Below are 23,016 nucleotides of genomic sequence, written 5' to 3'. Positions count from 1 at the left end.
AATGATAAATCAATATCTTCAGATGTTCTGTCATAAAATGGATGTTTCCCTATCCTATGCCTCTACAGTTTTACCATACTAGCTGATTGTTTTGTGTTTCCTACAGATAGTACACGGAAATCAGAGGCCGTGGGTTTTAAATCTTTTATTCTTTATGATGATTATTCAGATTGATTTTGCCTTTAATATTAAGTCTTGTTTTCCTAAATGTATTAGCTTAAGTATAGCTTTATGTCATTATGATGCCCTAAGATGCCTGCTTTTCTGAGTGAAGTTGAGATAATGATGTTCTTTTCATTTCTTCTTTTAATGATGTTGTTTGCATGAGTTAAGTGGTGGTGCAGTACAATTTTTCCTTATTAGCTGTTCAAGTTCCTGTTAGGAAAGTAAAGGCTACTGTCTGGGTTATTCAGTCTTTATTTCGCCAACAATTGTAACCTGTGTAGGCCTTTGCCTAGAAACACAGTTTCCCTCTGAAGAAAAACATGATCTGTTATATAGGATAGTATATAGCCTACAGTCATATATAAAGGTCCTTTGTGAATGGCAGAGGCAAGGGACAGGACAATGTCCGAGAGACTGACCCTATGATCAGTGCCTAAGCCTCCCCTCTCCATCAACCTAGGACCAAAGCTGGCCAGGCAATGGCTGCTGATGGCTCAACAGGTAGACTTATAGGCTCCCTGCAAACCCCCCATCCCTAGCTCACAAGGTTGGTAAGGGTGTAGACAGTACAGTGCTAGAAACTATTAAGCTTGAACTGGTCTCGAACTTCCATGCGGCAGATTGCTAGACAGGGATGTTTCCAATAGGCTACATTATATTTGAGTTGAAGGATATGTTCCTACTGAGATGTTTCTTTCTAAGGTAGTATTATTTGCAATTGGAGTAATGTTGTGCTATTCCCATGTTGTTGTTGTTTTGTTTTTTCTATCTAGAATTTGGACAAGGTACCAGTCTGCATTCACCTTCAGTTAGGTATTGTGTCTTATTTATATTGTATATTTTGTAGTTATAAAATAGTAGCTTAATATGTTTAATTTGTTTGCAGTAAGAGTATTATGAGTTCATCAATACAGTATAGTACAACAACTGTACCCAAGCTATAAAAAATGAAGTCTAAATATTTAGATAGAAGTGCACACACACCCATATACAAATTCAACCCTTCTGACCCCTTCCCCCTTTTTAACTACAACATGCTGATTTGGTAATTTGTTGGAGAGTGTGGTCTGAGTGTACCTTTCAGGATACCTACTTTTTACCAGTGGGTATGACTACTCCTCTCCCCCCTGAGCGTGACTGGAAAATTACAGTATACAGTATGTATATAAATTGATAGCCAGACACTTGCCCTTCATCATATAAGGGAGATAATAAGGTGTAAGTGAAAGCTTTGCGAGGAGCTGTTAGAATGCCTAATGCAAATATCAATAGCTATTATTAGTTTCAAGTAACACGTCATGTGTTTATGCATTGGATTCCCAACATTGGCATAGTACATACTGTTATCCTATATGGTTTTACCTTTGAAAATTACTCGGTCTTTTTAAATGTAGTAGGGGATCGAGAAAGTTTTTTCTTGCTCTCTTTGTTTGCCTCCCCCCACATGCAACTTCTGTTCATTTCTAGATACTGATTTTGAATTCCTCTCTTCTTCAAAGGTTTATATCTTGGGTTTAACTTAAAAGAAGTTTGGGCTGAATTAAATACCAATAGGTGTTGTTTATCATACTACATTATATCATACTGCATTATATTTTCATTAGTTCTGTGTATTTATTTAAATGCAATATATATATTTTTTTTAGTAAGTACACCATGTTGTCACGTACGAACTTGTTTTGGTAACGAAGCAAGCTTATGATAAGTATACTTTCATCATTAAATATTGGTGATAAATGAAAGGTGTTAGTATTTTATCCTTCTTTATCAAAGTTTCTTTGTGTTCTTTTCGGTTTATGTTTATAATTATTTCAGCTACAGTGCATTTTTTTTTATCAAAATCAAAATACATATGTGTATGAATACGGTGTCGTAGGAATTGTGTACATCCGCTATGTATTTACTATTGTATACATTGGGTTTTGGTGTTTCATAAACGTTTGTCTGTGAATTGTTTTACGCTTTATTATCTCCTGTATTCTGTTGCTATTCGTTTGATTCATGAATTTTTCAACATCGATTGTTTATTCATATTCTTTATCGAAAAACTTGATTACTAATTGTATATTGTGTTCTTTATATTTTGTATTTATATACTAAATTTAGGTATGCTAGATTTAGTGTTCTTAGCACATAGTATTTATTGATTCAATTAAATGCCTTAATCACGAAACCTTAGTTTATGAATACTTTGGATACCGTATCGTTGGTTATTACTTACAGTGTATTTTAATCATTCGTAACTTTAGTTTATTAATAGATTGATGTGTTTTTATCAAGAATCACTTTAACTTTTGCGTCCGAGCGTAGCCGGGTTATGCCTTGCCTAGGTATCAGTCTCTCAATGTAGCGTCTTTTCTCCCGCTGTAAGTCGAGGCGCTGCAGGGGTGCTCTAGAAGAGTGGGAGGACCCGGGGGATGGAGGCTGGGGAGCGGAGTGAAACAGAGTTGCAGGGGAGACTAGGAGGTGAGGGGTATGATGAAGCTTGAATGAATCACAGGCATATGTCTCTCGACCTCCTCTCCCCCTACCCCATTTGTCAATTTCCTCCTTACTTTGGTTGTTCTGCTTACTCGTATATTTTCCATCCAATCTCTTCTTATTCTATATCTCGATTTTACTCTCTTTTTTCTCTTTCCTTTTTATTCCCTTTTCCTTCCTTATTCGTAATTCACTCCCCCTAGTCTGTCTTGTATCTATTTCTTCATATGTATTTTTTGATCAATCTCCCACCTCTTTCTTTTTTATCTCTCTCCAGATGGAACTTTTCCACACTTATTTTCTCATTCCTCTCTTGTTCCTTCCACTTGAATCTTACCCCTCGATCTTATTTCAATTTCCCACATTTTTTTTATCCATCTCTCCCTCTTCAATTTTGTTCAGAATTTACGAGACTTGCATACCTTATTTGTTGTTGTTGTTGTTGTTGTTGTTGTTGTTTGAAAGTTATTTTATGTATTCTTCCCATAAGTTTAAAGAACACATCTGTTGATTTTTGGTGTACCTTTGAACCTGTCTTTGAAGTTGAATAGGCATCATTGTGGATATGCTCCTCTTGATATTAATGTCTTTGTGCCATTGTATCTTCAAATCCTTCGCAATAATACGATTTTTTTTGTGTGAATACGTTGTCGGATCTTTATCTTATTTTTCTTTTATATTATTGTTATTTCCTTCGTTTCCTTTTTACTCTTTAGTTAATTATATTTTTGTATGATAATGAACCGTTTATAAGGAAGTGCTGGCGCTTCCTTGCAAGTCATTAGCCTTTTAAAATTGTTTCAAATGAATGTTTACGCATTTAGAACAATAAAACTACTACTACTACTACTACTACTACTACTACTACTACTACTACTACTAGCCTTTTAAACTTGTTTCAAATGAATGTTTACGCATTTAGAACACTACTACTACTACTACTACTACTACTACTACTACTACTACTAATAATAATAATAATAATAATAATAATAATAATAATAATAATGATAGTGATAATGATGATGATGATGATGATGATAATGATAATACGTGTTTAAAGTACGCCTATTGAGTTGAATTTAATTGCAGATAAAGGTATGGCACTAATAACTCTAATAAATGATTATTTTTGGGGGATATCCCTCCCCTTTACAATTATTGCAATTACCTTTTTGAGTCTAATCCTTGACCTCATTCGGCATTGAGTCACACTGAGTGGTCTTCTCTATTCATTTACATTAAAGATATTTAGACAATGTGGTTAATGACTGCCTAATTATTAGTGATCAATCAAGCATCATTGAGGTCCAGCGCTACTCACACCAGACCACAGAGGTCTGTTGTGAGGTTGCCATGGAAGCTTTTATTATTATTATTATTATTATTATTATTATTATTATTATTATTATTATTACTTTCTAAGCTACAGCCTAGTTGGAAAAGCAGGATGCTATAAGCCTAGGGGTTCCAAGAGGGAAAATAGCCCATTGAGGAAAGGAAACGAGGAAAAATAGAATATTTTTAGAACAGTAACAACATTGAAATAAATATTTCATATATAAACTATAAAAACTTTAACAAAACAAGAGGAAGAGAAATCAGATAGAATAGTGTGCCCGAGTGTACCGTCAAGCAAGAGGACTCTAACCTAAGACAGTGGAAGACCATGGTACATAGGCTAAGGCACTACCCAAGGCTAGAGATCAATGGTTTGATTTTGGAGTGTTCTCCTAGAAGAACTGCTTACCATAGCTAAAGAGTCTCTTCTACCTTTACTAAGAGGAAAGTAGCCACCGAATAATTACAGTGCAATAGTTAACCCCTTGAGAGAAGAAAGGGATAAAGACAGTCCTTTGTATTTGCCCCATCCAAAGCCTGCCCTACTTAATTCCAGTTATGTCAACGACGAAAAATGCCTTGATACTTTTAACGATAGTCGCAGTTTACACTAGCTCTTTGTATCGCTGTTTGCGTTGGTATTTCCGCTGAGGCCAAAAGGATGTTAACTTAATGACCTCATCCAGTGTGTAAATATGGAGGAAATGGAAAGAAAAACTGGGTTTTAACTTCCTGTAAGAATAATGCATTGTGTTTTAAGTTGATTTATCCCTTCAGGATGTTGTCTTCGTTAAGCGACGTAATCTGAAGTCAAAGTTATGGACAGGCCGCGATTCTTGAAGTTCTTTGACCAGATTTTAGTGTTCTGATGTATGAATTTTTGTACTCAGGGCCAAAGGAGAGAGAGAGAGAGAGAAAGAGAGAGAGAGAGAGAGAGGAGAGAGAGAGAGAGAGAGAGAGAGAGAGAGAGAGAGAGAGAGAGAGGTTATCTTACATGTTTTGATGGCATAGATTTATCTTACATGTTTTGATGGCATAGATTTTACTGGAACAATGATTCTCTCTCTCTCTCTCTCTCTCTCTCTCTCTCTCTCTCTCTCTCTCTCTCTCTCTCTCTCTGAGGCTGCTCCTTACAAACGTATGCTCTAACATTGTACTCAGGGCCAAAGGAGAGAGAGAGAGAGAGAGGTTATCTTACATGTTTTGATGGCATAGATTTATCTTACATGTTTTGATGGCATAGATTTTACTGGAACAATGATTCTCTCTCTCTCTCTCTCTCTCTCTCTCTCTCTCTCTCTCTCTCTCTCTCTCTCTCTCTCTCTCTCTCTCTGAGGCTGCTCCTTACAAACGTATGCTCTAACATTGTACTCAGGGCCAAAGGAGAGAGAGAGAGAGAGAGAGAAGAGAGAGAGAGAGAGAGAGAGAGAGAGAGAGAGAGAGAGAGAGAGAGAGAGAGAGAGAGAGGTTATCTTACATGTTTTGATGGCATAGATTTATCTTACATGTTTTGATGGCATAGATTTTACTGGAACAATGATTCTCTCTCTCTCTCTCTCTCTCTCTCTCTCTCTCTCTCCTCTCTCTCTCTCTCTCTCTCTCTCTCTCTCTCTCTCTCTCTCTCTCTCTCTCTGAGGCTGCTCCTTACAAACGTATGCTCTAACATTGTCTTAGTTTCTTAGGTATGGCGGCGTTGTTAACGGGGTTAATTATATACTAAATCATATGCAGGTGGCTCCTGTTTGGGAGAGGTGTTTTAATAACAGTGTTGATTAATCTCTTTCAATCTTTCAATTTGTTCTTCGTTCTCGAGGAAAATAATCTTGTTCTTTGCTTTGTTTTCAGTGGCATCATGGAAAGGCGTTTTGTTATATCCTTTGCTTTAAAGGGAATCATGAAATACGTGTTTTTTTCATTTGCCTCGTTTTCAAAGGGAATATGAAAGATTAAGGTGGTGTTTCTATTTTAAAATTAATGTTGTGGTGGCTTATTGGAAGCGTCCCTACCTGCCATTCTACTGGACGGGAGATCGAGACCTGTTCGACCTCGAGAGTATCTTGTAATGTCTGTAACCTCATCATCCTTGTGAGCTAAGGATGTGGGGTTGGGAGAGCCTATAGGTCTACCTGCTGAGTCATCAGCAGCCAATGCCTGGCCCTTCCTGGTCCTAGCTTGGGTGGAGAGGATTCTTGAGTGATCATATGGATAGATGGTCAGTCTCTAGGGCATTGTCACTGTCCTTTGCTTCTGTCATTCAATGCGGCATTTAAACCTTTAAATGACATGGGAGCTTGACATTAGCTTTGTTTTTTTAGAAAGATAAAAGAATACTCATCATACTTTTTGCTTTCTTTTGCAACATCTTCAAAGGAAAGAAAACCGGTATGTTTTTTTTTTTTTTTGGGGGGGGTTAAAAACAGTTATGAAGAAATGAGAAAGGAAAGTCTTTATTTGGTTTGGCTTTGGGAAGGGAGTAGAAAGGCGTTTTGTAATATTGATCTTTGTCAAACTAAGGTGATTGAAACATGAAAATTACCGTTTCCTGTTGAGTACATCGATTGATTATATGTTACGTTATCTAGCGTAACAATAATCAATATCATTGACGACCCATTTATTGGGTGTTTTGTCTATTTAGAAAAATTACCATCACCAGTTTAGGTTCCTCATTAAAAAGTTGTAAGACTACTTATTAAAAATACAGGGTGCCAGGACAAGAAAAGTAGACAAAACAAAGGGTAAAAAAAAAAAATTTTTTTTTGTGTATGTGTGTGTGGGGGGGTGTTACTAAGTTTAGGCCCTTCCCAGAATTAATGAAAAAGAATCAGGAATAGATTTATTGAAATTAATTTGATAAGTTGTTATTTCCTTCACTTGGTAAAGTGCAAGTCAAAGGAAACTGTAAAAAGGATATGATTAATTTCTGATGGCGTTTGCTATATAAGGGATTGGGAAATATCCTTTTAATTATGAAGAGTTTTTAATTTGCTTTTTTAAATTGTCTTTTTATTTTCTATGAGGTTCATGAAAAAGTTGTGGAGATGTTTTTTCTCTGTTCTCATGTATGTTCACGAGCTTCACAAAACTTGCTCTTCAAAACGGCCAATAATGCATTTGTTGTTCATTGAAAATATGTATGTGTTCGTGTCTGAAAGAGAGAGAGAGAGAGAGAGGGGGGGGGGACGGTTATTTAATCAAATCAGTTTTTATTAAGAATGATGTGCTACACCTGTATAAAGATGTACAGGTGTTCAAAAGAGGATATTGTTATAATTCTATTAAAAGTGTTATTATAATTGTTGTCGTTTCTACTTTTTATTTTGAGTTTTTATTCTTATTGATATGAATTTTTTTGCATTATTTCAGATATATCTTTCTCACCTTATGCTTTTGCATTAACTTGATAGGTTAGTGCCAGTTATAGAAAAAAAAGAGTGACTGACCAGCAAACTGTTTATAAGACAACTTGAGGTGTTTTATCCCAAAGTAAATAGGAATGGGGTGATTTCGATTACTCTGTAACGATGAACCATCCTAGCAAGTTTACCCGCATCTTCCAATAGTTTCCGAATATATGAAAAGGATTTGCAGAGGGCAGATTGTAAAAGAAACTAACTTGATGATCTAATTTGTTAGTAAATATATTTAAAATTACACAATTTCTGAGTCTGAGGACTTCCTTTTATTTGATTTCGGAAGAACATACATTCCTTGATCGTCTTGAGTCACCTTGAAGTTTCTTGAGAGGTAGTTGTGCAACGATAATGCTCCTGCTAGAATTCAGGACATGGCTGACAAGAAATGCATGCTCAATAAAGGTTTGGATCCTGTGCGATCAAACAGCAGTGGGAATGTGTCTTGTGCCATGTACTGAATGTACATCTGATTGACGAATCTTCCCTCAAGGGGTTATTTACTGCTCTGTGATTGTTCATTGGCTACTTTCCTCTTGGTAAGGGTAGAAGAAACTTTAGATATGGTAAACAGCTCTTCTACGATGACACTCCCAAATTCAAACCATGTTTCTCTAGTCTTGGGTAGTGCCATAGCCTCTGTACAATGGTCTTCCACTGTCTTGGGTTAGAATTCTCTTGCTTGAGAGTACACTCAAGCACACTATTCTATCTGCTTCCTCACTAAGCCATTTTACTTGGAGCCCTTGGGCTTATAGCGTACTGGCTTTTCCAACTAGGGTCGTAGCTTTGCTAATAATAATAGTAATGATAATAATAATAGCAATAATAATAATACTGATAATAATAATAATAATGATGATAATAATAATAATAGAATAATAATAATAATAATAAAAATAACATCAGATGTAACACACCAGTTGCGCACAAATAGACAAAGACAGAGGTGTCATCATAGGGGCGGATTTAAAGTTCCGACATCTGCAGGAATGTCAAGTGCCAATTGGCAACCATCTGTCGTAGCCTTCGTTTATCATTTGGTCTCATAAGGGGCACCTGTGTCGGGCCTCTTAACATTTCTGTCTTGTTTCCCCTCTATTTCGTCTATTTTCTGATGACGTTCATTAATCTCTCTCTCTCTCTCTCTCTCTCTCTCTCTCTCTCCTCTCTCCCTCTCTCTCTCTCTCTCTCTCTCTCATTGAAGAATTCTTTTGCGCTTTAAAAACATTATTCTTGGAGATTCAGAGATATGCGTTTTTCAAACAGGAAATAGAAACATAAGAGAAAAAAGACCTCGAACCTTTTTGGGAAAAATTTAATTTTTCCATTTTTTTTTTAATAACAGAACTTTCATAAGAGAATAAAAAGTTGACATTTAAGGAATGGATAACACTCGCATATATTTATTATTAAAGTATATATATATATATATATATATATATATTTATATATATTTATTATATAAGTATATATATATATATATATATATATTATATATATTATATACATATATATATTTATATATATATATATTTATATGTATATATATATATATATATATATATATTGTCCCAAATCACAGACGAATAAATTCATAAATATAGTTCTGAAGGCTCGGATAGTCAGAGGCTAATCTGATCCTTCAACTAATGGTATTTTGACAAAAAGATAATTACAACTTTCCTATGAGCACTGGATATAATTTTCTAACGTCAATTTATCAATGGTAGCTTCGACAAAATTTTTCTCTTATATTCTTAACTGACTACTGAATAGTGCTCTCACAATAATTAATACACATTTATGTTAGGGCTGAGACCATAACCCACGGAGACCAAGTCCAAATTAATTTACTTTACTTTATAATAAAAACTACAGGTATCAAAGGCTTATCTTTCGAAACCCCGGGGCAAAAACCGGGAAGGACGTCAGCCCTTAATTGTGGCTCTCTTCAAAACTATCCAAGGCATTCATAGTAGCCTAACGAGGCGTGATCCATGGTCTTGCCTGGGGTATCCTAGGTAGGGGTCCCCTCGTCGAAATGAGAGCAGAGCGGTCTCCGACCCCCTTGTGCCTGCTACGACAAGTAGGCGACAGAAAAACGAACTAGTCATCAAACATGAGAAGGCAACAGCCTCTCGACGTCAGTACGTGATGACTCCAGGTCTATGACTCGAACGATGGCGGCAGAAGAGGTCATTGAGATGACCCCAACGACTCACAAACTAAGTTATTTGTGACCAAATCATGTATGTATATATATATATATATATATAACACACACATACATACATACATACATACATATATAAATGTATATGCATATATAATATATATATATATATATTTATATATATAATATCTATATATATACATATATAGATGTATATGCATATATATATATATATAATATACTGTATATGCATCTACGTGGAGAGAAAGAGAGAGGAGAGAGAGAGAGAGAGAGGAGAGCGTAGAGAAGTATGCAAGGTACAATTTTCACCATAAGCTTTTCCTCCTTGCAGAAAATGTATAAAATTTGAATAAGGAAGAGTGTTACTCTGCCCATGGGGTTTCATAAATTTTTTTGACTTTGGTGGTGTTCCTGAAATTGGATATATATATTGCTTTGCCACTGAGCTATGACACCCATTATTTGTATATACTTTGGCGTAGAAGTGTTAGTGTAATCGGGTCGCTGGTCATATTGTTAATGCTATATCTAGATAATGTAATAAAATGGAAAAGGAGGGGTAAATTATAAAGGTATTAGAGGTTTTTGAAAAATTTAAGGAGCTTTAAGGTAATTTTTCATACTGGGGAAGGTGTAAAGGTAGAATTTTGCTTCAGAAAGTGGGCCCAGACAAGAATAGGTTGGATGGGTGAAGATTAACAATGGTTGGATGGATCGTGGCTTGAGCTGGTCTCATCTCGTGAGTCCAATGGTAACGGCAGGTTGATTTGAAAGTGCGTATCATTTTGCAGTTTTGAGAAGAATACTTAAAGGGAGACAGAGCAAATGTTTTTATGTTGACCAGGCTGACATGAGTCTTTTTATAGTTTATATATGACATCTGTTTTTGACGTTGTTAATAGTTTATATAGGACATATCTGTTTTGACGCTGTTACTGTTTTTAGAATGATATATTGCTAATTTATTCTCATCATTTATTTATTTCCTTATTTCCTTTCCTCCCTGGGCAATTTTTCCCTGTTGGAGCCCTTGGGCTTATAGCATCTTGCTTTTCTAGCTAGGGTTGTAGCTTGGTTGGTAATAATGATAATAATAATAATATATTGGCTGTTTAACTAACGACCTATTGAGATGTAACTTAATTGAATTAAGAGAGGAAGATGGCCATAAAATAAATGGGATTTTTATTGAGATTCATCAGTAAAGAGATTGGTCGAATAATGTGCTAGACGGAAAAAAACCTATTTTTACAAGATTGATGAATGGCGCTGTGGTGAAGAGAAAATGCTGTGATTTTTTTTTTTTTTGCACAATGTTATCATCCTTGATCTAGAAGTTGGAGGATAAATGTGGCTATGCGTTGTTTTGGTTTCCTGTGGAGTTACATTTGACATTTATTTCTTCTCATGTTTCCTGTTTTCCTAACCACAATCGTCCCCCATTTTCATCAGCTGTTATAAAAGTTTGTTCCTTGGTTCATAAGTTATCGTCCGCATTGTGCACTCATTGTTCTGAAAAGCTTAAATTGGTATGAACTGTTGACCAAATAAGAAATCTACTATGGGAAAAAATTAAAATATTTTAACATAGAATAGAGAATAAGGTATTATTGGATGCTGACCAAATTATTATTGGCACATATAGAACAGACTAGTATGCTATGCTTATTTGTCAGTTTAATTTGTGAAATTTAACTTTACACATTTTAACATTGTTTCTTAACATGATTTTCCAAGTCTAGGGTAACATTTTCACCTTTGAAAATTATCTCTAAATTTTAACGGAATGGATTCTTGGGTAATGGGAGGCTTAATTGATTGTAAATGTTTTGAATAAAAAGTGCTTTAAGGGATAATATTTTACTTCTCGTGTCTGTTGTGAAGAATAAAACCCAACTTCATTGCAAGCGACTTGAGTAAATTGTATTTGTTTAGGCAATTATTTTTTCTATTTGTTCTAATTGATTTTACTTATACCTGTTTGAAGAAGTTTTTTTTTTACTACTTACGTGCTTCAAACTAATGACATCAGCTATTTTTATTTGATATTTTTCAGCTATTTTTTTTTTCTTTTACGCCATAAATTTTGAACACATTTTTTACGGATGAGAATGCAGTTTACCTTATTGCATATTGAGAAATACTGGGACATCTTACGAAACTATGATGTATATATGTTTTATCTTTTTATTTATCTTAGCAAAGCCATTAGACGTAAATATCAACTATGTGACATGCGACTTCATAATCCCATTGTCGGTAAGCATTAGTAATCTGGATTTTAGCCCAGAGAGAGAGAGAGAGAGAGAGAGAGAGAGAGAGAGAGTGCTTTTGTATTTTGTTTAGGTCCCTAGGTGGGGTGGTGTCTGTCTCTCTCCAGCTGGTGGTAGGAAGGATGACTTAACCGGGGGTGTCGTGTGGCCCTCCCCTGCAATGATCTTGGTCATAATTAGTGCGTAAATCTCTCTCTCTCTCCTCTCTCTCTCTCTCTCTCTCTCTCTCGATAATTACAATGTCATTGTTTACGGTATACAGTATTTGTGTATGCAGATAATCGACTTCATTCTCTGCTTATATGGATATATTTATCTTAATGTAATTTTCCTCTTTCATTCTTTTTTTTTATTTTTTAACTTTCCTTCTCCTCCTCTTCACTCCTCCTCTTCTTCTTCAGCCTCTGGTATGTGCCCTCCCCCCTCTAACCCCGCTCTTCTCATCTCCACCTCCCTTCAGCTGCCTTCGTGGAGTGGCACTAAACAATTGTTCATGTGAATCACTTAGTTAGGCTCTTGCTGTCGTGATGTTCACCGTCTTTTGCACTCACGTGTTCTCTCCGCCGTGAACATGCGTTGAGACACAGATATAGAAAGAAACTTGTGACGTTTTCGTTCATTTCGCGTAGTGATAATTAAGTTCTTGACTTTTTTTCGAATTAAATTTAATTACGTCTTCTTTGATCGTAACCTGTGTATACTGTAAAAGATATTTATTTTCAACCTATAGATTTGTGTCTACGAATACAGCTAATTCGGATTACAGATAGACTTCGGCTGTGTTTTCCGGCTGTAACAAGGACAAGGAATACGCCATTCTTTATTGTTGAGTGTGTTTTCATCAACAAATAAGTAAATTATACTCTAAAAAAATTTTTATTAACCACACCAGTTAACAGCTAAAATTTTTTTTTGTCAAATACCGTCCTTAGAAACACTGCCATTTCTGTTTTATGGCTGCCTAAATTTTGCGGCAGCAAAGCGCGTTGCTAGGCACCCGGACTGTGCCGCCAAGCTCTCAATGGCGTTTGCAAGCTATGCTTTTCGGTGCGTTGATTGGATAAATGCCTTCTTGACTCCGAGGCTCAAGTGTGATTGCAGACTCGTGTGTAATAAATAAAATAGAAAGAAGAAGAAAGTAATGCTCTCGTTGGGCGACTTCTTTTGAAACTTGAATTGGAGGACCGTTGAATAGGATAAACCGTATATGCTTCTGCAGTGTGTGGGGGCCTATTCATTAGGCGTAATCATAAGATGCTACAATCAAAGCTTTAGTTCATAGAATTTTCTATTTATATTATAGTTAAATTATTTCATATTTAAGTTGATTATTCAAGATCTAAGCCGTTTGCGCAGATGAATGTACTCGGCCAGGTGACTGAAAATAAATAAAGGCAAACCTGTACTGGAAAAAATCGTTTTGACAGTTCTCATCTAAAGGAAATAAAACCGGGTCTCCTTCAAAGTGGCGTCCCCTTATTTCAAAATCCTCCGCCTTCTCCGGTGCGGAGTGTCCACAGACCCACAATGCCCGGGTGGGCGGAGGCGGTGGATTTTATGAGAACGTCCTCCCTCCGCCCTCGCCCAGCGCCGGTCCCAAACCCGGCCTTTGGCACGAGCGGGACCCCCTTGTCGTACTCCGCCTCATATCAACAATAACAACAACAACAACCAGGAGGTTTCGCGCGGTTTCCACAACAGTGCCAACAACGGCGGGGTTGGCGTTGTTGGGGCTGGTTGTGGGTGTGTGTCGTGGGCAGCAATGGCGCGAGTGTGGGCGTTGGTACCAACCCACGGGCCGCCCACTCCCACTCAGACCGTTTTTCCTAATGTCTTCAACACTTCAGGTAAATGGATGCTGACTAGGAGTCTATTTAAAGAGCTTTTGGGGAATTGGTGAGAATAGTGAATGTGAGTGGATAGGGAAAAAAAAAAAACAGGAAATGAGATTAAAAAAGCAAGTTAGAACAAAGATGTGTAATACAAAAATTTCAAAGGATAACAGAAAAATGAACGAAATATGAGAACAAATTCAGTATTGTAGAGTATCGAGGAAGTAAAATATAATATAAAAAGAACGTCATGAAGTTTATTTAAGTAAATTCTGTTAAAATATAAAGAATTACAATGATATATATATATATTATATATATATATATATGTAAACAGATATTCATTTCTTATAATTTTTTTTTATGAAGTAGGAAAATTTTTCGTGTGGTGTAGATGTCATAATTGTTTTAAGTATAATTAGTGTTATTTAATACCAGAACGATGCTTGACATTTTTTCTTGTCAGTGTCAGAATGAGGTGACGAAGAAAGATGGTAATTGTCAAGGAAAACAAAAATTAACTAAAAGAAGAAAGGACTTGACAATGAGAATAGTTAGAAACTTGTATTAAAAGGAATTTAGATAGAGGCCGACAAAATAGGAAGCTACTTGTGATAAATGTACGGTAACTCACCTTTGAAATAGAAATTGATAATGAAGCACAAAGTACTCGATTCGGAAGTGGATTGCGAGGAAAAGCTTCTGATCGGCTTTTCGGATGAAAGAATCGTGATGACCAAGTTGAAAGTTGGTAGTTTCATGCAATAAATCATGGAGGAGAAATGTATTTTTGAATGAATTCATATAGTTTCTGAGTCGGAAGTTTAAAAGTATAAAGAGCGATCATGAATGGCAGAGGCAAGGGACAGGGAAATTGCCCTAGATACACACACTCTCTCTCTCTCTCTCTCTCTCTCTCTCTCTCTCTCTCTCTATATATATATATATATATATATTATATATATATATATATATAGGGTCCTTCTCTCTGGTTATGGTTCATTTTCCCTTTTCCCTTTGCCTACACATACATCGAATAGTCTGGCCTAATCTTTACACATTCTCCTCTGTCCTGATACACCTGACAACACTGAAATTACCAAACAATTCTTCTTCACCCAAGGGGTTAACTACTGCACTGTAATTGTTCAGTGGCTACTTTCCTCCTGGTAAGTGTAGAAGAGACTCTTTAACCATGGTAAGCAGCTCTTCTAAGAGAAGGACACTCCAAAATCAAACCATTGTTCTCTAGTGTTGGGTAGTGCCATAGCCTCTGTACCATGGTCTTCCACTATCTTGTTAACAGTACTCCTCCCAACATTTATTTTGGATCAAAGTAAATTTCTTAGCATAATTAAGTCTTGACCAGAGGTTATAATTGCCATTTTTGTAACTTTAAGAGTGATTTACCATAAATAATCTATGCTCATGTATTCTGTAATTATGTACTCTATGTAAGTATGCTTATACAATGTGTCCCTTCCTGAGTGGGTATATCTTAACCTGGTGAAAGGGTTTGCATATCGCCGTGATCAGCAAAGCTGTACTAGTAGTGCCACCCATACTAAGTTGGTTTGCTGTTAGCTATCAGACCAAAGTCTCCCACCGTCACCAATTCGCAGTGGCTAGCGTAGTGATGAAAATGGCCAAACGCCGGACATGCATATCTGGGTTTTTATTTTGCAGCTGACTAGAAACGCTTCATTTATCTTTCTTATTGTATACAATAAGTATAATATAGCGCTACCTGTGCACACCGTATAATTAAGCATATACATATTATGCAATACTACTAACTAAATGGGTGTGCCACTTTCTCCGCATAGGGACTGTCTCTACTTTGCTTTATTACAAATTCAAGGTTAAGAAGACATAAAAAGGGAGAAAGGGAAAATGCCTTTGTTATTTTGGTAAGCTGATAGTTATCATGAAATCCTGAAGTGCGAAATCAGTTGGCTTTGTTCTGCTAGAAGGTGTTTCAAACAAATAGAATTGCTTTAGTTAGAACTAAGGTAACGGTAAATGTGTTGTATAATGAGAAGCCCATTTCAATTAATCTTGAGGGAGTTGTTAATTGGTTTTCGATTTTATTAAGTAGATATTAAAGATAACTGAAATATTTAGAATGGTGGGATATTAAAAAGCGTCAAGTGAAAGAGACAGTGTTATTTTTTTTAGTAAGTTTTAGTTGGTAATGGCCTCATATTATTTTTATTTTTATTGAATGAATGAGAGTTAGTATATTTGTAATTTTCAATAATTATTACATTAATCAGTAATGATTCCTCTATTATTCTCAATCTTGTATTTTTTCCCCATACCGTTTCCTTATCTTTTAGCAATAAATTTTACTCTCTTTTTTTGCGTGGTTTTAACCATTTCTTTTCCCTGTTTCCTTGCTACAAATTTTTGTTTTTGTTTTTTCCAGACTAATGTATTGTGTCTTATTCCAGCCCTTTAGCTTTTGGTTTCTTTCTCTGGTTCTTTGTGTCGGGTTTCTTTCTTGCTTTTCATGATTCTCTTATTGTAATTCCTTACGTTCTCTATTAACCTCGCTATTTATTTCCATTTGTGTATTTATTGCACGTATATCCATTTTTTATTTAATTTATTTTCTGTAGTTTGCATATATTTTGTGTTTGATGATTCCTTTGTCCTTTTTTATCAATCCCATTCATTTTCATATATTCTTTGTGGACATTTCCTTTTAATCGTTTCTGTCACAGTCATTTCCCCTAGTTTTCATTTTATATAAATTTCCTCTTGTCTAATTTACAGATTGTCTTTCCCTCACGCTTCCTTCTCGTTTGTTATTTTCCCCTATTTATCCTCCCCTACTTACAGGCTCCTCCTTCCAAATAATAGCATCAAAAGAAGAGCTGATTCACTCCTATCACGAATTGCTCTCTATGCAGACAACGAAGCTCTTTTATTGATCGGACATTTTCTCTGTCCTTCCAAACAGGAATGGGGCGCGGCGTTGGGAGCGCTGGTTTCCGCGAGCAGGTGGTGGGCCTCGGCTACCTGTGGGAGACGTGGAGCGAAGCGGAGCAGGTGGTGGTGGTGTACTCCCTGGTGCGGCGCTTGGGCGCCGTGCCCGCCAAGTTCCTGCTGAACGTCCTCAATGCCCATCATGCCACCGCGCCCGACGCCGCTGACCTCAATGCCATGGAGGCCACTGCTAACGATCCAGGTGAGTACAGTGACATCAGCAGTCAGTTCCGTAAATGGGGTTGATGAGTCTTGGATTGCTGGCTATTTGGGTTTATGTGTGCTGCATTGTTGTCAGGGGGGGGGGAGCTAGTGGCTCTCTCTCTCTCTCTCTCTCTCTCTCTCTCTCTCTGTGGCATTGTTGTCAGGGGGAGAGCTAGTGGCTCTCTCTCTCTCTCTCTCTCTCTCTCTCTCTGTGGCATTATTGTCAGAGGAAGAGCTAGTGGGTCTCTCTCTCTCTCTCTCTCTCTCTCTCTCTCTCTCTCTGTGGCATTGTTGTCAGGGGGAGAGCTAGGGGGTCTCTCTCTCTCTCTCTCTCTCTCTCTGTGGCATTATTGTCAGGAAGAGCTAGTGGGTCTCTCTCTCTCTCTCTCTCTCTCTCTCTCTCTGTGTGAATATACATTCAGTTAATGTAGGAATATTCTCTCTCTTTTGACCTAGAACTTTCTGCGGAATTATCGAATTTCTTCCATTTTTAAGGCTAATTCGGATGGATCTGTAAATAATTCATCTTTAAATGGTTGTCATAAGCAGGGGACTTGTCCGTAATATTCTGAAGGAGGTCATATGCATGATTTTTTATCTTATCTATATTCGGGGATTGTATTTTGAACGTGAAATCTTTAAAGAATACCACATTTGAAACTTCTCTGAAGGTGAAAAATTATTGAAGGCGATCAGATCGAGAAACACAACATGCTCATAATATTAAAGATTTTTATTCCATTCACTACCAAGCTTTGGTATTTCCTTCTATCCGAGTCTCTCTGGTCCTTCCAATCTTCCTTTTCTGCCAAAGGGTGAGCCTGTTTCGTCCTTCAGGATTTGTATATAGAATTCCACTGCTTTTCTTTTATGCCTGGTCATTGATAGTTAAGGGTGGTCGTAATAAAGCTGTTATGAGTTAAGTTGACATTGAGTTCATTTTAGAACTATGGTGTTTGTTTTAGAGTAGCTTTTAGTTTGTTTTAGAGAACCATTGAGTTTGTTTTAGAAATATCTGACAACCTTAATCTATTGAGAAAATAGGGTCTGTCTGGTGAATGTAAAAGAATTTTAGATGGTGTCAGATGTAAGGGTAACTATGTTTAGCCTTGCAATTTTATTTTATACTTTCCAATTATGTAAATTATGCTCTAGGTCCAGGAGTTCGTACATCCTCATAAGAATATGCTCGTTGCTTTTTACATTGATATACAGACGGTTTCTTACTTGAACAGTAGTTGTCGTTCTGATAAAGGCCTCGGTTAATGAACCAAGTCGTTCTGAACTGGACTCGTTATGTCGGTGTGGGCAGGGGAAGTTTGGTCCCATTTCCCCTCTGGGTAACTTTGATTGTAAAACTTCCTAACTTCTTTTCCAAATCACATTTTGGACTTCATCTGTTTCGCATTTGTCAGGAAGTCTCTCTCTCTCTCTCTCTCTCTCTCTCTCTCTCTCTCTCTCTCTTCCGCCGTCGATGTTTTACTTAAGGTAATAATTTTTAGGTCAAAGATATTATTGAAATATTTTGGGTGTTTTATTTTCATGAATGTAGATAAAAAGAAGGGGTATTATTATAAAGAGAAAAAAAACATGAGGAAGCGTTAATAATAAAGGAATGCGGTTTATATAGATATGTTCCGGCTTTCTTCGAAAAGGACCTTCAATTCCATCGCAAAAAAAAAAAAAAAAAAATGGTTTATAAGATATACCCGAATATATCCTATTGTACTGGGACCCACCCAGTGGAAACCTGAGGTTTTGTGTGGGGAAAATTTATTGGCGAATCGATAGATAATGGTAAAACCAACTTTTTCTTCTCTACATTATTCTCTGGGACGCTTGATAAATCCATGAAAATTACACAAAATAATGGCATCCTATTCCCTTGAAATATTTATTTTACTCTTTTGTTCATTTCACAACCAAACGTATCTGGCCTTGTTCGTAAAGTGGCCTAAGTGCGATTCTGAGTTATCTTTTAGGGAAGGCGAACACATTTTTTGGTATTGTAAATCGACTGAGAAGATTGCTAGGGGAAAAAAAAAAACACGTATGTGTCAATCATAAGGTAAGGAATTATTTGTGATTTACTTTTATATTTTGTGGCCTGGGAATGGGAGTCCTGGGGCTTGCCCCCTGCTAGGTCCGGAGTGAGGAGGCTTCCCCCCCTCCCCCCTCCCCCCTGGCTAGGCCTGTGACTTGGGAATTGGGGTTCAGAGCTGGCCCCTGGGTAGGTATGTGATCTGGTCAGGTATGTGACCCAGGAAGGGTGGTAGTAAGCCCCTGTTAGGCCTGGAGCCTGGGAACTACAAGGTTAGGTTAGGTAGTTTTTTAGGGTGCCTTTTACGAATCTCGAAAGTGTTGAATAATCGTGTTTTTTCCTGTTTTCGCCTTCCGAAAATCCCAGGTTCCCACCTGTTTCCCTCAGGAAAGGCGGGCAACGAGATAACGGGAGAAAGGTTTATTTGCTGTGGAAATAAAGGTCAAATTAGTTGAAAGCACAATATTTACTGTAGGTAAGGCTGTTTTTTTTTTTCTATAGGAAATGTGGTTCTATATTCTATAATTTTACCAAAGATAGTGTTGATTTTATTTCTGGATTACGAATGAAATAAGGTTGCAAAAACGCATACGCGCACAATCACGAACACACTTTATAGAACCTTTTATACTGGCGTTGGTATTCCAAAGTAGGTGGTCTTGTACCATTCATGTTGTGAATTTGTTTATCTTTGGATTGATTGGTTCAGTGACTTTCTTCTCATCTTATATAAAGCTTTGGGATCCTTTTCTTCATTCCGTATTCCTGAATCTTAACTCCTCTTATCTCTTATAGGCTGGAAGAAAGGTCTGTCGCTTCTGTCGTGGTTAAGCCCTTATCTTTCTATTCATCTGATCTTGAAGTTGACATAGCTTTTGTTCCTTGTTGAGTCCTAGCCAACTAAAAAGCCCAGTTGCTGCTTCTTGGTAATTCTCTGTAGTACCTAAGAGTCTGGCTGTTCTTGGATGTCTGGAAATCCCAGTAATCGCCAGCCTTCTGCTGTCAATCCTGACAAGAAAACAGGCTTGATAGGAGACTTAACTATTGGTTTTGTAGCACTTATGGGAGGTTGGGGACAGAAAAGGTGGAAAGTCACCTATGTTAAGCGGATGCGGCAGCAAGTCAGTATCTATCAGCCAACCTCCCCCTTTTACAGTAGTGGTCACAAAACTGATAATTATAGAAGTTATAAGCTGTGATTTCCAAATAGGTACACATGCAATATCACAGAGGAATTAAAAAAGAGTGATAAACTTTAGTTAACCACAAATGTACAAAATGCCAAATAATCAGATGGTGCATAGATTAGAAAAGAAGGGTGCGCTGCAAACTTGCCTCGTAATAGTGTATGCTTGTTCTGTCAGCAGAAACAGGAAATACAAAGAAAGGAAAAATGAAAACCAAGAACTAAGAAAACAATTGATATAGATCATGTCCAAGTTCCAACATTTAGAAATAAGAAACAAAGAATTCATAGATGTTGTAGAAAATGGGATTAGTATCGAAGGAATACAAAATAGGGTAAAATCAAGGACAGAACCCAAAGAAAAAATAACCAACAAAAACGGTGTTCATGTAATTCACTAGATGAAGGGTAGCTAAGGCCCAGAAGATGAAACAACAGCCTAGAAACGTAAGTTCCACCAAAAACAGATTCTTCCTCATAGTAGAGGAAGAGGAAGATGAGACGGTGTTAATTGGAGACTATGGTAAAGGACCAAGGAAAGTGCTTTGGCCTCAAAAAGAGGAAATAGATCACGTTCTATCCAGGTGTCAACGCACAGAAGATAGAAAAAATTGATCAGCAATAGTATAACAGAGAGCAAGAAGGCCCCTATTATTGTTATGGCAATCGGAAATTACGTATTCCTAAGAAAGGATACTACTGGCCAAAAAAAAACCTTCTGTTAAACAGCTAGAAAAGATGGTTGAAATGGCTAGAAACAAGACCAATAAAACTATAGTTATAAGTATTCTACCAAGACTCAAAGTCAGCTGCTTACCCTGAGTAAGGCCATAGGGATAAACGAAAGGCTCAAGTCCACATGCCAGAAAAAGAAAGTTAAATATATAGGTCTTTGGGACACTTTCTACGACAAGAGCGAATTATACAAAAGACGGAATACACTTTAATGAAGAAGGCAAGAAAGTATACGGAGACCAACTTAATCTCAGCCAGTACAATTACTGAACACAGTAGACCAAGAACAAACCAGACCTTTAGAAAACATTCCAACAACAAATAGAGGAAATTTGGCAGAAAACTTGGATAATGCAGATTAAAGTAAAACTAAAACTCTAGTAAATCAGGGAAACTAGCAAAGCCACTGAGGAAGAGAAAAAAATTAGAAAATTTCCTCCGAATGGCACAATTCAATGCACTGTCAGTTAGAAACAAAATTAAAAACTTCAGGGCAATGATAGATAGTGAAAAACTAGATGTCATAGGCATTACTGAGACCTGGATTCAAGAAAAAAACAAAGGATTTTAACGGAAAATATGAAATCACAGGTTTCAAGCTTTTCAAGAAGGAACACCTTACCAAAAAAGGTGAAGGGATAATGCTCTATGTTGAAAATCACTTAAACCCCCATAGAAATTAAATTAGAAACCGAGTGTGAAGTGACAGGTGCAAATATCAACATCATAGGAAAAAATGTCCATATTAAATTTAGTAATATATATACCACCACATCACACGCAAGGACAGGACGAAGAGCTGTATAGACAACTTAGACAAGAAGTTAACAATAAGCTAGCTGTCCTAATGGGAAACTTTAATGCAGCAGTAAACTGGGACACTGAATCTTATGTCATACACGGAGGGATTCAGGTTACTAGAATTTGTCAACAAGGAATTCCTCCATAAGTGGGTTTATAAACCAATTAAGGGAAACAACATATTAGATATTGTGCTAACAATAAAAAAAAAAAAACTTAGTATCCAGTGTTTCAGTAGGCGAAAATATTGTCAAAGGTGATCACAGAATAGTTAGATTTCAGGTAAATATTCCTCATCTAAATGAAAAGAAAATTATAGAAATGCTAGACTACAGACGGAGTAACTGGATATAAAACTGAAGGAATACATCAAACACTTAGAATATGACGAAACAGGGAATATAGATACACAATGGGACTCCTTTGTAGAAATATATAATGAGAAAAGGGCTAAATGTATACGGCATAGAAAAATTTTACCATATGGAACTCCAAAACCTAAATTTTTCAGCAGAGACATGAAACATAAATCAATGGGTCCACAGCCTTCAATTCATGAAATTTCAGAGAACAAGAAATCAAGCCGAAAAGTAGATAAACTTGTTAGAACTGCCAAGATCAATGAAGAGAGGAGTGGGCTTCAGCTAGTAAAGAAACTCCGAAAGAATTTTTTGCATATATAAACAGTAGAAAGCCAATAAAAAATATTAGCCCATTAAGAGACTCTGAGGGTAATCTTATAACAAATTATTTGGAAAAAAGCCAAACTAATGAATGCATATTTCACAACCGTATTCACTAGGGAAGAATCAATGACTCTCCCTGAACCAGCTATCAAATATGAAGGGGCCACAACCATGAAATAGAGTCACTTTTACAATGGATAATGTCAAAAAGATAATAAAGGGACTCAGTAAGTCTTAAGCACCAGGTCCAGATGATGTTAAACCAAGAGAGGTTTTATAGAACTAGAAGAAGAGATAATCCCACTCTTTTACAGCCAATGAAAGAAAGGCACCACAAGGATGGAAGCTAGGCAATGTTCCTCCAATCTACAAGAAAGGGACCAAAAGAAGAACCTGGCAACTACTGACCTGTGTGTCAACTTCTGTGCCTTGCAAATTTTTTTTAATTAATTGTAGATTCAATAGTAGAACATAAAAAGTAAAACCATCTTCTGATAGACAGCCAACATGTTTGACAAGTCTTGCGGAATTTTTCCATAACATGTTTAGCATATATATGACAAAAGCAGGGAAATAGACATCAGATACTTAGACTTTTAAAAGGCTTTTTACCAGATTCCTGATGAAAAATTAATGGTTAAAATTAGAGCACCAGGGCATCATGGGCGAG

The sequence above is a fragment of the Palaemon carinicauda genome, chromosome 37 (assembly GCF_036898095.1).
Source record: "Palaemon carinicauda isolate YSFRI2023 chromosome 37, ASM3689809v2, whole genome shotgun sequence".
NCBI classification, from domain to species: domain Eukaryota; kingdom Metazoa; phylum Arthropoda; class Malacostraca; order Decapoda; family Palaemonidae; genus Palaemon; species Palaemon carinicauda.
Note: the sequence above shows the minus strand (reverse complement) of the source record.